The following is a 15,632-nucleotide window of genomic DNA, read 5'->3' as shown; positions in this document are numbered from 1 at the left end:
TGCATGGCTTCTTCCCCCCAGGAGCCTTTCCTGGAAAGACACGAAGGGGAACCGGAGCCTCACAAACCCCCCTTGGCTGCCTCTCCCCCTGAAATGCAACTCCAAAGCCCATCATCCACCCTAGTCTCTTCCCAGAATGGGGGGAGTGAAGGGTTCCCCCAGTTCCCCTCCTCCTTCCTGAGCCTTTTCTATGGGCAACGTGACACGTCTGGGCTTTGCTTTCCCCCCTCAGGGCCCCCTGTGTGGAAGGGAGTGGCAGTGGAACATGGGTCCTTCCCCTCCCTCTCTTCCTTACTTGGGGTGAAAGGCATCCTTTATTCCTCTCATTTCTCTCTCTCTCACTGTCTGTACATGGGTGTGATTTTTTTTAAACTATATCAAGTTTTGATGACTAGTTTTTAACTAGCAGATTTATTTATTTTATTTTATCCTAGTCTCACTATTGCATCAGTCTTTTTATATTCAGCATTAACTTTCAAAATAAAGTAAACTTTGTTTTTAACTCAGTAGGAAGCTATTCCAGTTCCGTGACATGTTCAGGCATGAAGTCGTCCCTGGGGTTTTCTCTTTAACGGCTGTGCCCACAAATATCCGATTTCTTTTTCTTCAGCCACAGGTGCCGTGTATTCCCTCTGGGGCCAGTTTCAAGCCTGGAGCTTCCCAACCTCTCAATTCTTGCTGAAAGATTTAATTCTAGCTCTGCCCTGTCATTTTGAATCCTCTGGGGATTATCCCCCTTCCATTCCTCTCCAGAGAAGGGCCCAACAAACTCTGAGTCCCAGAACTAGTTGAATCTCTGGTGAGAGGAGAATTATTATTATTATTATTATTATTATTATTATTATTATTATTATTATTATTATTATTCTCAAAGTTTCCGCTCTGCTCTTTGGCCGAATCCTCCAGGGAGACTTTGGGCAGAGACAGATGGAACCAGCTGCAGTTCTCTGCTTCTCTCTCTGACCCGGGAGGCCCAAAATGGAAATCTTTCCTGGGGGAGAACTTGGCTTTAGGCAAAAAGCCCCACTGGGAGATTTCAGACTTGGGACTTCCCTCCCCACTCAGGATCAGGGCTGTCTGTCTTCCTTCACACCAAAGTGGGCCACCCTGGGGGAAATAGGAGCTGAATGCCAATGCAGCCATGTTGCTGCCTGCTGGGGTCACCCTCCAAAGACCCCCCCTTTCCATCTCCTTTCCCCAAATGTGAGCTCTTTCTTCAGCCCCTCCTTGACTCCCTTGTGCCCCCACCAAGCCCCTCTTTAACGTACAGAAGTGTTGGGGGTCCTGCGGCCTTCCAGATGTGACTGGGTAACATTTTTCCCTCTGGCTAGAAGCCTCTTCCCCTTCTTTTTTTTTTTCATCGAAATTTTTTTATTTTTTTTAAAACATACAATCATTTATAAAAATACAATAAAATTTTAAAATAGAAACCCCCCCTTACCCTCCCTCCCACCCCCAACCCCCCTCCCTCCACTTCCCAGAGCAGAATACAGGGTTAAAAAGAAAAGAAAATTATAATAATTTAAAAAAAAAGAAAAAAAGAGAAAAAGGAGAAAAAAAATATCATAATTAACCTTTAACTCCATAACCTATAAAACAATTCTCTATAATATTTGATATTCATTCATACCCCTTGATGGATTACTGCCTTGTCGTGGCGAAGGGGCTTGCGTAACTCAATGAAGCTATAAGCTATGCAGTGCAGGGCCACCCAAGACGGACAGGTTATAGCAGAGAGTTCTGACAAAATGTGATCCACTGGAGAAGGAAATGGCAAACCACTCCAGTATCTTTGCCATGAAAACCCCATGGACAGTACTAAAAGGCAAAAAGATATGACGCTGGAAGATGAGCCCCTCAGGTCGGAAGGTGTCCAATATGCTACTGGGGAAGAGCAGAGGGCTAGTACTAGTAGCGCCAGAAAGAATGAAACGACTGGGCCAAAGCCGAAAGGACGCTCAGCTGTGGATATATCTGGTGGTGAAAGGAAAGTCCGATGCTGTAAAGATTTTTTCTCCATAGGAACCTGGAATGTAAGATCCATGAATCAAGGCAAGCTAGACGTAGTCAAAAAAGAGATGACAAGACTGAACATCGACATCTTAGGAATCAGCGAACTAAAATGGACAGGAATGGGTGAATTTAACTCAGATGACCATCAGGTATACTACTGTGGGCAAGAATCCCTCAGAAGAAATGGAGTAGCCTTCATAGTCAATAAAAGAATAGGAAAAGCAATACTGGGATACAATCCCCAAAATGACAGAATGATCTCAATTCGAATCCAAGGCAAACCATTCAATATCACAGTAGTCCAAATCTATGCCCCAACCACTGCTGCTGAAGAGGATGAAATTGACCGGTTCTATGAAGCCCTACAGGACCTTATAGAATTAAGACCAAAAAATGATGTCCTTATCATCATGGGGGATTGGAATGCTAAAGTAGGAAGCCAAAAGATAACAGGAATAGCAGGCAAGTTTGGCCTTGGAGTACAAAATGAAGCAGGGCACAGGCTAATAGAATTTTGTCAAGAGAATACGATGGTCATAACAAACACTCTTTTCCAACAACCCAAGAGACGGCTCTACACATGGACATCACCAGACGGTCAACATAGAAATCAGATTGACTATGTGCTCTGCAGCCAAAGATGGAGAAGCTGTATACAGTCAGTAAAAACAAGACCAGGAGCTGACTGTGGCTCAGATCATGAGCTTCTCGTTGCAAAATTTAGGCTTAAATTGAAAAAAGTAGGGAAAAGCACTAGGCCACTCAGGTATGAACTAAATCATATTCCTGATGAATATACAGTAGAGGTGACAAATAGATTTAAGGAACTGGATCTGATAGACAGAGTGCCTGAAGAACTATGGATGGAAGTTCGCAACATTGTACAAGAGGTAGCAACTAAAACCATCCCAAAGAAAAAGAAATGCAAGAAAGCAAAATGGCTGTCTGAGGAAGCTTTGCAAATAGCTGAGGAAAGAAGGGAAGCGAAAGGCAAAGGAGAAAGAGAAAGATACACCCAATTGAATACAGAATTCCAGAGAATAGCTAGAAGAGATAAGAATACCTTCTTAAATGAACAGTGCAAAGAAATAGAAGAAAACAACAGAATAGGGAGGACCAGAGATCTCTTCAAGAAAATTGGAGATATGAAGGGAACGTTTCATGCAAAGATGGGCATGATAAAGGACCAAAATGGCAGAGACCTAACAGAGGCAGAAGAGATTAAGAAGAGATGGCAAAACTACACAGAAGAACTATACAAGAATGAGCTTAACATCCCAGATAACCACAATGAGATGGTCACTGACCTCGAACCAGACATCCTAGAATGTGAAGTGAAATGGGCCTTAGAAAATCTGAGCAACAACAAAGCTAGTGGAGGTGACAGTATTCCAGCTGAGCTATTCAAAATCTTAAAAGACGATGCAGTAAAAGTACTACACTCAATTTGCCAGCAAATTTGGAAAACTCAACAGTGGCCACAGGATTGGAAAAGGTCAGTTTACATTCCAATTCCAAAGAAAGGCAATGCCAAAGAATGTTCAAACTATCGCACCATTGCACTCATTTCACATGCTAGTAAAGTTATGCTTAAAATCCTACAAGCTAGACTCCAGCAGTATGTGGATCGAGAACTACCAGAAGTACAGGCAGGATTTCGAAGAGGCAGAGGAACTAGAGATCAAATTGCCAACATACGCTGGATCATGGAGAAAGCTAGGGAGTTCCAGAAAAACATCTACTTCTGCTTCATTGACTATGCAAAAGCCTTTGATTGTGTGGATCACAACAAATTGTGGCAAGTTCTTAAAGAGATGGGAGTACCAGACCATCTCATTTGTCTCCTGAGAAACCTATATGCGGGTCAAGAAGCAACAGTGAGAACCGAACACGGAACCACTGATTGGTTCAAAATTGGAAAAGGAGTCCGGCAAGGCTGTATACTGTCACCCTGCCTATTTAACTTATATGCAGAGCACATCATGAGAAAGGCAGGGCTAGATGAATCAAAAGTTGGAATTAAGATTGCCGGGAGAAATATCAACAACCTAAGATATGCAGATGATACCACTCTAATGGCAGAAAGTGAAGAGGAACTAAAGAGCCTCTTGATGCGGGTGAAGAAGGAGAGTGCAAAAGTTGGCTTGAAACTCAACATTAAGAAAACCAAAATCATGGCATCCGGCCCTCTCAATTCCTGGCAAATAGATGGGGAAGAAATGGAGGTAGTGACAGATTTTATTTTTCTGGGCTCAAAGATCACCTCAGATGGGGACTGCAGCCAAGAAATTAAAAGACGCTTGCTCCTGGGGAGGAAAGCTATGGCAAATCTAGACAGCATACTAAAAAGCAGAGACATCACCCTGCCAACAAAAGTGCGTATAGTCCAGGCCATGGTTTTCCCAGTTGCAATGTATGGCTGTGAAAGTTGGACCATAAGAAAGGCTGAGTGCAAAAGAATTGAGGCCTTTGAACTATGGTGCTGGAGAAGACTCCTGCGAGTCCCTTGGACTGCAAGGCGTTCAAACCGGTCAGTCCTAGAAGAGATCAACCCTGACTGCTCTTTAGAAGGCCAGATCCTGAAGTTGAAACTCAAGTACTTTGGCCACCTAATGAGAAGGAAGGACTCACTGGAGAAGAGCCTAATGCTGGGAAAGATTGAGGGCAATAGAAGAAGGGGACGACAGAGAATGAGATGGCTGGATGGAGTCACTGAAGCAGTAGGTGTGAATTTAAATGGACTCCAGAAGATGGCAGAGGACAGGAAGACCTGGAGGAACATTGTCCATGGGGTCGCGACGGGTCGGACACGACTTCGCAATTAACAACATTCATTCATAAAATAAATGAAACTTTTTAATTCCATACTTTTTCTGAATATAATCTATCCACCTTCCCCATACAGTAATATATCTTTCTTGTGTATGATCCTTTAAATAAGCAGAAATTTTTGCCATTTCTGCAAAACTAGATACTTTAAATATCCATTCTTCTAAAGTAGGCAAGGAATCTTTCTTCCAATATAAACCTACTAGTAACCTTGCTGCAGTTAATAAATTCAACATCAAAGTAGTTTCTTTTTCATTTAAGTCAACAAAAATACCAAGTAAAAATAGTTGAGGAGTAAACTTTATCTTTTTTCTAAAAATCTTTTGAATGTTCCACCAAATCATAATCCAAAAAGCCTTTACTTTTTTACAATTCCACCAAATATGAAAGTATGTCACATCATTATTGCCACATCTCCAACATTTGGGCTGTATGTTAGAATACATACAAGATAATTTTTTAGGATCTAAGTGCCATCTATAAAACATTTTATAAAAATTTTCTCTCAAATTTTGAGCCTCTCCCCCTTCGATCCTGCCCCAAGGGGACCCTGCAGGGCTTGGGCCTGATCCTCAGGCCTGCCGGAAGTGGCCTCCATTTTGAATACTCCGAGGAGTCCTTGTAGAAATGGCGGCTGCTTTTCGAGCTTCCCACCCTGATCCTCAGGCGGTTGGGAGACTGCAAAGCTCTCCTGGCTCTTGCTGGGCTTGGGAAACCAGACCCTGCATGACGATGGGGCAGCTTCAGAGGAGCTCCCTGAAACCTTTTCCTGGCTTTGACCCCCCCTCACTCCCCCCAAACCCCACATTTCTTCAATAAAGAACACAAAAAAAGCTGGAAGAGACAAACTTTTTCATCTTGCACTGCCCTGTCCCCTGAATTATGTGCTAAAATTAAACTCCCCACCTCTGCCCTCAAATCTCTATCCCCATTAACACTTTGCTCAATATACTGCATGCCTGAAATAGAAGAGCAGAATTGAAAGGGACCTTAGAGGTCTTCTAGTCTAACCCCCGGCTGAAGGAGGAAACCTCACCATTTACCCTGTCAGACAAATGGTTGACCAGACTCTTGTTAAAAACCTCCAGTGTTGAAGCACCCACAACTTCTGGAGGCAAGTCGTTCCACTGATTGTTTTGTCAGGAAATTTCTCCTTAGTTCTAGGTTGGTTCAAAATCTGTAAGTTACTTACTTTGACTCTAGAGAGTCAGAATGGAAAGAAGGAAGGAAGCAAGCAAAGAAAATATTTGCTCTGTATTGACAATGCTGACTGTGATGTTAGTGATGCTCAACAGCCCCCCCATATGTGAATAGGGACCCTCCCTCAGGAAATAGGGTTTCTCCCCAAACCAAGGGGAGCCCATGCTTCCATGATGGTCAGTGGAGTTGGACTCAGTCGGTTCTATTCTGTAGACCACGCACAACTGTCAGCCACCTGGTGGGACACTCACACACAACACACTTGCAGGGTCCCTGCAACTGAGTCCTGCAAAGGGGACTGAGAGGGTCCCACCAATGCTGGGTGTGCTGAGCCTGGCCAAATGCAAACAGGGGTTCAAACACCCTAGACTCAGGTGGGCTCTCCTAGCCTGCAGGTGTCCTGGACTTGCCTCCTGAAGAGGCTCCTGCCCGACCATCCATGCTGCACTCTGCTGCTAACAGAAGGGGGTGCATTGACTTGGACCCCCAATCTGTGGAATCCCCCTTGCTGTGATGTCCCTGCTGCTCTCCCACCCTTGTTGTCTGCTAGGAAGGCTTCGCCCTCAAAGAAACCTTTTCCAACCATGTCTGAGGCTGCTTGAGCCGAATCACGAAGAGGCTCCACCTGCCTTCCTCTTTTCCAGCACGCCCTCCCTGCCCTTGACAGGAAGGGACAACCACCTTCTGCAGCCCTCCTGCCCTTCCAGGACCCCAACTTCACTGGCCTGTCTGCAGCCTTCATGAGGACTTGTTACTCGCTGTCACAATCAGGATTGGAGTTTTCCTGCTGCTTTTACAGAGAACAACCAGATTAAAAAAAATCTGCCCACATTTAATAAATTGTAGTCCACTTGTCTGGTTTTGCAAAACTGAAGCCAGAGTCAGGAAGTCCCACAGCCTCAACCGGCTGAGTGTGAAAGTAATCAGGAAGGCCATAATGACCAGGTTTTTCAGAAGCGGTTTGCCATTGCCTCTCTCCCAGGGCTCTGAGAGATTGGCTGGCCCAGGTTTACCCAGCTGACTTTGTGCCCAAGGCAGGACTAGAACTCATGGTCTCCCGGTTACTAGTCTGACACTTTGACCACTACACCAGACTACCTCTGGTCACAGCCATACAACCTTAACCTGATCACTTCACCAATGGCTGCATTCACACTTGAAACTTTTAACCATGGTTTATTTCTGGAGGTTGAATCTGGGTGAAGCCCTTATCTTCTAGTAAGGGCCACATTCACACAAAATACTTCAGCAGGCTGGGGAAATTTTCTTACAAACCCCCTGAGACAAAGGAAAACTCTAGGTGCAACCTCTTAGAGCCTATAGTAAACCATGGATGACCACAGCCAAATTTAATGGCTCTCATTGTATCAGTATGGAAAGACAACACAGAAAGTGTCAAGGAAACTAAAACTTCTACCCACTCTACAATTTTCTCTCTCTGTGCCAATGGTGCTATCCCAGGCTGACACTTTCCTACCACTTAGCCAGCTCTCATGCAAAAAATGATCTTTCTAGAAAAGATAGCAAATGAAATTTCACTTCAGTTACAAGGAATTATAAAATCAGCTCCAAATTAGGAGTGATAAATGGAGATCTCATTGAAAAGAAAATCCCAAACTCTTAGCATTAGGCTGGGTTCAAGGATTCTGAGTGCTTCCATGGGGATAAAGCACAGGCGGCACTAGAGTTAAGGGTCACCAACCTAGAGTGGCACCAAACTCCATAACTCTTCCCTAGCAGCCTCTGGAGGCAAGAGACCCCATTGAAGGACAGCAGAAGTCACTTTCCTGGCTGTTGAACTATCTCCATCCAGCATGACTTTCTGGACATGTCCTAACAGGAAGGACTAAGACCACTAGAGAACACTGCCCCAAAGGGTCTATTTGTAATTTTTCTCTAATATGTTTTTCTCCAGCTACCCTCCTTACATGGAAGAAGTTCAGGGTCCCAAGAGCAGAAGCTCCTTCTCCCTGCAATCATCACCATCCTGTCTTTGAGACCTCTTCTCCTAGGTCTCCAGTGACTGCCTTTGACGTAAATATCAGACAGAAGCAACATGGAAGGGATCTTGCCTCAGAAAAGGATAAATATAACAGTTAAGCTTTTTATGGCTCACATTACAGGACAGACAGGAGATGTGCTCTTGAATATGTTTTCTCTCTCTTTCTTGGTTTCTCTGTTTGAATCAGGAAAGCCACTAGATATTCCACCCTGTCAGAGTACTTTAAATTCTATTTTTTTTTAGAAGGAGGAAGGAAATTGATTCTGCCCCATGAATTATGGACCTCCTGCTTCTGCTGCTGCTTCTGATGCTACTGGTGTCCCAGCCACTCTCTGGGAAGATGACGATGAAGTGCCCACTGACTTTGGACAAACAGGATGGGGAAAAGCCATGGAGCTATTATAGGCCAGGAGATCTTCTCATTGGTATAGTCTTCTCTGCATCAAATATAACACCCGCAACTTTACCTTTCAACATGGCTCCTTCTAGTCAGTTTCGGCTGTAAGTCATGCAATGGAGTTTCATTCCCTCCATTTGCAATTCTAACATTCTTCTTTTTTCCTTCTTGTTTTACTTACTCTTATATTGCAGGATCTGATAATTATTTTGAATCCTTTTGATTAACACAGCCTCTCTCTTTTTCCTTATTTTCTGAGAGTAGAAACATGAGGGAAATGAAACCTGAAAGAAGTCCACATTATTTTCCTCTCTGTGTTCCATCCTAAATTCATGACTGGAATACTGACTTTGGTTGAAAGTAATGATTGAAATGGTTCTAATTTCCTCTGCCCAACCATTTCCATATTTTTACAACCGATTGATATGCAATGTCTGATTTTTAAAGGAATAGAAGATGACTTGTTTTTAGAACAGCTTCTCTGAGTTACTGATCAAAAATCTCCTTCCTTTAATGGTGGTTCTTCTTTAATGACTGAATTATTCTGTGCTACAAATATTATTATTGCTAAAAATAATTTTATATTTGTTAAATCTTTTTGAGGACTATCCCCATCCTCAACACTAACAATATTAAAGGGTGATGGGTGACTATCATTTGCCTCTAGTTTTGGATCAATATTGGCTTATGTTTCAGCTAGTTTGTAGAGATAAAAGATGATTAAAAGGAAAAAAATGTATTGTCGTTGTTGATGATGCTAATATTAACATGATCATGGTTTTACACTAGTTTATCCTATGGAAAGGAAAATATACTACGCATGATTTTCAATATTGAACTGGTGAGGGAGAATCCCCAGCTGCTGCACAATCTCACACTCGGCTACAACATCCATGACAACTATGATAACACCCTTGGCACTTCAGATGCCTTGCTGGACATGCTCTCTACTGGAGAAGCCAATGTTCCCAACTACAGCTTTGGAAGGAAAGACAAGCTTTTGGCTCTTGTTGATGGAGCTAGCAGAGACATCTCCATCCAGATGTCAACATTAGCAGGCATCTACAAAGTCCCACAGGTTTGTGTTTGTCCTTCCCTTTCTGTAAAATGAGTGGGGTGTTGGTGTGTAAGTGATAGATCTATCCTTGTCTTCTGTATGGAATTATTTTGAATAATAATAATGATCAGTCTATACTTCGAAAGGCACTTTACTCCCTTCCAAGAAATGGTGCCATGTTAATAATGCCCATCTCACCACAAAAGCCTCCTTCTCCCAAACAGCCCATCTCCTCTCTGTTTCCAAAAGCTTTCGTGAAGTGTAGGTATAGGGCTGCAGATCCCGCCTAAGGATTTTCTGTAGGAGGCCTGTCCCCACTGCAACATCACTAGCATCAGCTTGGATGATGAAAGGTTCCTCAGGATCAGGGTTTTTAAGAACTGGCTCTTCTGCAAATAATTGTTTCACCATGGCATTTGTAAGTGTTATAAATAAGGATTGGGATATACAGTTGGGAAGAATCAAGGATCAAAAGAGACCTGTTCTGATCCAGAATTAAGATGCTTTTTAATCCAAGGCATGACAGATAACTCAAACAAAGATGATTCCAAAACAGATATTTAATTCAGAAGGAAATAATGGCAGTTGTGGTTGTTGCTTTTGGATAATACACATCTGTTCATCTTTATTAGGTAAAATCATTTATTCCTCCACATCAACTTCTTATGTGGAATGGGACCATCTGAATCCTGCGGTGGCCCCATGCTTATTCTCAGACAAAGAAATTCCAAACTGGCACATGGCCAGGATATCCTGTGATGAGCTCAGAGGCTCCTCCTACTAATCTGTTAACATGGGATTGCTGACTAGCTAAAACTATATTACCCATAAGCCATCTCTTAAGGAGACAGCACTTAACCCAATAAATGCCAAACATTCTAACATACAGATCTACATGATCCAGAACAAGACCTTTCTTTTCATGACATCATCACAATTGCTTAGAGGCTTCTGCTGCACAGTTGTGAAGGTGAGGAGAGGCTCTGTGTCTAAACAAAAAATCTTCTGTACAATAGGAATGTGCAGTACTGATGGAAAACTCACATTTTTTTACATGGTCTTAGCCAAAATAATGATATGCTCAATCATGTATAATTCTCAGATTTTTAAACAGAGTCCTACTGATGATAAAATATATATGTATTATAAACCTTTAGAGGCCACTAACATTAACCAATCATTTTATTACAAATCTTCAAATATGTTAGGCAACGTATCATTATTTTTTGCCCTAAAATGCTCCTGATCAAATTTATCATAAAAGGTTTGAAGAGCAATATAGCCTCTAGAGAGGAGTTTGTAGCAGCTGAACAATTCAAGAAATATCCTGACTGGTGGAACCCTCCATTGACAGATAGATTTACACTTATAAATAATATCCGCCATGTCCATTTGGATCAAAGATGGCAGTTTTAATTCCTATGTATAAAAAAGGGACTGAAAAGGACCATAGCAATTCCCGGCACATTTCTCTAACAGATCTTGTGACTAAAATATATGCAAACTTCCACTTGAAAAGAATTGATAGTAGGTGGATGAAACGAGTATTCCTTTTAGAAGAACCAGCAGTCTTTACGTTGATGTGATCCACTCTTGACAATTCTTTTGTCTTGAACCATCTAACTATAAAAGTATCAGTCAGAGGAAATAATGGTTTGCTGCCTTTACAGCATCTGACACAGTAAACAAAGAAATATTTTGGAAGAAATTGACTGCCCTTCAAATGGAGCTCAGGATGTTGACCCTGCTCAAAGCCCTTTCTACAAGCCCTGACAATGAGAACAATTAATCAGTGGAACGGCTTACCTCATGAAGTTGTGGGTGCTCCATTAATGGAGATTTTCAAAAACAGGCTGGACATTCATTTTGTCTGGATTGGTATAGGATCTCTTGCTACGGGCAGGGGGTTGAATTAGAAAACCTCCATGGTCCCTTCCATCCCATTTTTGTTCATTTGTTTGAGAGTGTGTTTGGGGCTCAATGGAGCCATGAGAAATAGGATTGATATTTAACAAAAGGTAAGACAAAGGTGTTGCCAATATGACATTTGGGTTCCATGTGCTGTTAAGAGGACTTGGCTCCTATTCTCATAATAATTATCTGATTATGAATAAATCAAAGTCAAAAGTTATGGTCCTTGGAAAATGACAGCATTGCCCTATAGGGCTAATCGATGAGGAGGCAACAGAGCAAGTTCACACCTTTCCTTACCTGGGGGAACTTTTCTCTCTGACTGGATCTGGGCTCCCTCAACATCAAAGGAGCTCATTTAGAAGGCACAAGTGAATGCACTGTTAATTTTTTTAAAAAAATCATAGCTATGCGGCTTCCTTAGAATGAATTATTAAATAAAAAATACCAGCATTTCCATTATGCACTTATATTGAGCTGAACTTTGGGATTTAATTTATATCACTACTAGAACAAATCCAATCACATCATCTGAGAAGTATCTAGAGGAGGGCTTTTCAACCAGTGGTATGGGTACCACCTGTAGTACATTGACACCTGGCAGGTAGTATGCGACCATCCTAGAAAAGTGGTAGCGGGGGAGGGGAATGAGCTGAACCGGTGGCAACACTGCACAATCCTGAGCGAGAGATGTCTGGAGCTGCAGGGCTGTCAGGGCTTAGCGGAAGCTCCAGGATCAGTGTCCCTTTCCAGCTGATCGGTGCTTCTTTGGGACTGTCAGGGTTCAGTGGAAACTCCAGGACCAGTGCCAGGCTAAAGCTGAAGCTCAGTGCTGATCCTGGTACTTCTGCTGAGCCCAGAAGAAGCGCCGATCAGCTAGAAAGCAGCACTGATCCTGGCGCTTCTGCTGAGCCCAGAAGAAGCGCCGATCAGCTGGAATGTTGCAGCATCTCCAGGGTCTTGTGATTTAAATTCAGATGCTTGGCAACTGATTCATATTTATGACGGTCACGGTGTCCCAGGGTCATGTGAAGTGACCAAACCTGCTGCAACCACCAAGTAGAGGGGGGGAATAAAAACCAAACATCCCCACCCCACCCCTGCTGCCAATCCTCAACAGAAATGCTCACAACAATGAAAATCTCAGACAGGAGGAAGAGCACTGCCAGGTTGGCAGGCAGGTGTCTTGCTCAGCTGTGGTTTGGGGGGCACTTTTTTCAGTGCCATTGTAACTTCAAACAGTCACTAAGAGAACAGTTGTATGTTGAGGACTCCCTGTACTTTATCACTTTTTTCCTTTTAGGGGGTCATCAAGTTTTTAACACTTTGCTAGGCAACTGGTGGTACTTGGATATTGCCATATCCTAAAAGTGGTACAGTGGGTGAAAAGGTTGAAAAGCCCTAGTTTAGAGGGTGGATAAAAGGAATTCAGCTACTGCCCTTAGAGCAGAATAGAGAATTTATACAATTTATAAAATTGGGGCATATAATTATTTTTAATAAAATTAATGGTATAGAGACTGATAAGAGTCCCCAAATGCTATTAGAACAAATTTCATTTAAAACATTCTTGGGCCATATTCAGTGAGGTGGGCACACTGAAAGGCATCAGCTGCTACAAATGTACCTTCCAAGTATTAAATCTTCCAAAGTCTTACAATGAATATACTTGTATTTGTAGAGGTCCAGAAATAGAAGATGTAATACATCTATTATTTTGAATGTCAATTCTTTAAGAAAGAGGGAGATCAATATCTTGGATTGCACTTTAGAGAAACAATCTATTGGGATCCTAATATTTTAAAAAATGTATTTTCTCTGTGCACAGAATTCAAAACTTATATATATAATAAAGCTTTTTTCACAAGGAAATTATGGTCTGATTGTGGTAAATTCTGGAGTTATAAAGAAATACTATTTTCATTCTTTATCCTTATTCTATTGTACTTATTTTTCTAAATTCTGCTTTTACATGCAGTCTTGTTAATGTTCTGTGTTTTATATTCTGTACTTTGATATGTCCTAATGACTAATCAACAGGAAATATTCTAATATGTGCATAAGAAAAAATATTGGATTTATTAAAAGCTAAAAATTAGGACCCCAATTATATTTGGTAGGACCCTAAATATAACACAGAATTCTTCATTGTTTTTTCAGGTCAGTGATAACATTGTTTCAGAGGCTCTGAGTGATAAAAGTCAATTCCCTTTTTTCCATCCAATGCTCCCCAAAGAAGGGATCACGTATCCAGCAATTGTCCAAATTCTCCTTCACTTTGGATGGAGCCTGATTGGTCTTTTTGCTCCAGACACAGAGAAGGGAGAGAATTTCATGAGGACTTTTACTCCTATGCTTGTCAAGAATAGAATTTGTGTTGTTATAACACAACGATTCTCAACAACTGAACGTACTGCATTCCTCAGGGAAGCCCTCTCTAAGTGGAGACAAGTCAACGTCTTTGTTCACTTCATAGAATTTGATTCCCTTTTGGATAGAATTTTTCCCTTCCATTCAGCACTTGAAGGTTTGCCTGGACCCATTGAAGGGAAAGTCTGGATCATGACAGTGGCTGCAGTATATTTAATGAAAAGGGATTGGCGTCTCAAGCACGTCCATAGTATTTGGAGCTTTCCCTTTCAGTCTTGGAAAAACGATAATGCCTTCAAAAGATATTTTTTTGTGGAAAGTGAATTTCAAGCTGAGTATTTTAACTGTTCTGTTTCAAAACACACCTTTTCTGTCAAAGGCCGGAGAAGATGCACCCAGAAAGCACCAGTGGAGACCCAAGAGAAAAAGAAAAAGATGCAGATCCGAAATAATAACTATACCTATAGTGTCATTAAGATTCTGGCCCATGCCTTAAGTGCTGCATCCAAACCCCAGAGGAGAAGGAAGAAGGGTGAAGAGAGGTTGGGGGCTCCAAGGCTGCAGCCGTGGAAGGTAGGGGGTCCCAACAAGGATCCATCAGACTAAATTCATTTTCAGGGTCATTTGTGCTTTTGGTGGTTTAAGATCTTAAGTTCTGTATAAAATGTAATTATCGGAAGAGTGCTGCATCCTCCCTTCAACAACCAAGACCTTTTATATATTAAAAAAAAAGTTCCTAGACTTTTTCTGATTTGAAGCTCCTGTAAACTGGGACAAGAAACAATGGTTGGAAACTGATCATAGGGAGAAGCAACCTGGAATTAAGGAGAAATCTCCTAATAGTGAGGACAATTAACCAGTGGAACAGCTTGCCTCCAGAAATCATGGTTGCTCCATCACTGGAGATTTTTACGAAGAGACTAGACAGTCACTTGCTGAGATGGTATAGGTTATCCTGCTTGAGCAGGGGGCTGGAGTAGAAGACCTCCAAGGTCCCTTACAGTAATATTCTATTCTGTTCTGTTCTGTTCTGTTCTTTTCCGTTCCATTCCGTTCCGTTCCATTCCATTCCATTCCATTCCATTCTATTCCAACATGTCTCTTCTGCTTGATGTCTTTCCTCAAGGCTTAAAGCAGCTCCTTTGATTTTTTCCTCTCCTTCTTTGTCTTTGACTAAAGCTGGTGAAAATTTTGTGCAGTGTCTCCTCCAAGTGTGTGTGCCTGCAAGAGGATCTAGTATCATTCCATTGGAGTATTAAGGTCATTATTGACAAATTAATAATATGGTTATTATCATAATATTAATTTATTACTCCTACTTTATTATAATCAGTAACCATTCTACACATAGATTAATGTGAGAAAAACTACAAATGAAATATTAATACAGATTATAGCTGCTATTCATTACATTCATACAATCTTGAATCAAGTGCTGGAAGCTAACAATTACTTATTTTCCTATTGAAATTTAATCATGCACCTCTCTCTAACACAGAATCATACTTTTATTTTCTGGAAGCTGTAATGCCCTGCCTCAGCTGAATCTCTCAAGAAAGCAGAACTCTTGAAACTGGCTTCATTTCAAGAGGAACTTTTATTGAGAGCCAGTGACAGCAAAACAAGCAAGGCAGAATCTGAAGGTCCCAGGTGAAAGTGTTAGACTAAACCCCATTGTTCAAAACCCCTCCCAACTGCCCAGTCCATAGGAGGCAATCCAGAGGTGCAAAGAGGTTGTGAGATTTCCAGATGGAAACTAGGGTAAGATGTTCCCAGGCATCTCTTCCTTGGTGAGGTGAGGCAGATGACCTCGGGCAGCGGAACCGAGTCAACAAAGCAAAACTAAACATATC

Source organism: Crotalus tigris, unplaced genomic scaffold (assembly GCF_016545835.1).
Source record: "Crotalus tigris isolate CLP2741 ecotype Arizona unplaced genomic scaffold, ASM1654583v1 scf7180000021773.48716, whole genome shotgun sequence".
NCBI lineage: Eukaryota > Metazoa > Chordata > Lepidosauria > Squamata > Viperidae > Crotalus > Crotalus tigris.
Note: the sequence above shows the minus strand (reverse complement) of the source record.